Here is a 1,078-nt window from a genome sequence, read left to right on the forward strand (position 1 = left end):
ACGGGTCTCGGGCCGATAGGGCCCAACTGAGGGCGGCCCAGGAGTCGTTGTAGGCTGCAGGGAGTTTGTGCTCCGGGGCGAGGCGGTAGTCGACGGAGACGATCAGGGTTTGGGATTTGGCGGCGAGGGGGTTGAGGAAGGAGTGGTAGGTCGGGGAGAAGGCGGATTCGACGCAGAAAGCGCCGCCGTGGTAGTAGATCAGGACGGGGATCTTCTTGGGGACTTCGTCCAGCTTTGGGAGGTAGAGGCGGGGGGGGGGGGGGGGGACGTCTTTGGAGGCGACGCCGGTGGCGGGGTCGAGGGAGGGAGGGACGACGGAGGTGCCGAAGAATCGCTCGACGCGGCCGCTCTTGAAGGTGCGGATGATTGGGGGGAAGTTGAATTCGATCTCTGAGTCCGGATCCATTGCTGATCAGGGAGGAGAGAATAAATCGTGCCCCTCTGCGCAATTGAATTGATGGTGTAGGCCGCAGGCGGGGCGGTGGTCTACTAATAGCATCTCCCAGGGATTGCGCAATTGAATTGATGGTGTAGGCCGCAGGCGGGGCGGTGGTCTACTAATAGCATCTCCCAGGGATCCCCGGATATCCCTTAATTTAGGGGGAATTTTAAGGGAGGGGTTGGTTCTCCTCCAATAGTTCTCCCTTAAAAGTCCCCTACCCCTTAATTAATTATCTTTAGTTTTTTAATTTTATAGATTATGATTTAATTAAATATGTGGTTTATTTATAAATGAATAAATAATTTAATATTAATAACTAACAATAACTAATTAATTAATTTAGATTAAGAAATAACCTTATATAATCATTAAATTAATTAATCATATTAAAATTTAACAAATAATTAATTTAGATAATAATTAACTATACATTAACTAAATTATATTAACAAATAATTATATTATTTTAAATTAACTATATACTAACTAAATTTAATTAATTATAAATTAACTCTAAAACAAAATATATTATTATAAAATTATAAGGGGAAGGTTAAGGGACTTTAACCTTCCCCTTAATTTGGAGAGGATGTTAAGGGACATGGGGATGAAGGGGGAAATTTCCGACCCATTGGA

The 1,078-nt window shown here is 43.9% G+C and overlaps 1 pseudogene; it reads right to left on the reverse strand.

Annotated features, from left to right (window-relative positions):
- The window catches only part of LOC109840641, a 1,303-nt pseudogene extending 799 nt beyond the window's left edge, over positions 1–504 (reverse strand).

The sequence above is a fragment of the Asparagus officinalis genome, chromosome 5, assembly GCF_001876935.1.
Source record: "Asparagus officinalis chromosome 5, Aspof.V1, whole genome shotgun sequence".
Lineage (NCBI taxonomy): Eukaryota > Viridiplantae > Streptophyta > Magnoliopsida > Asparagales > Asparagaceae > Asparagus > Asparagus officinalis.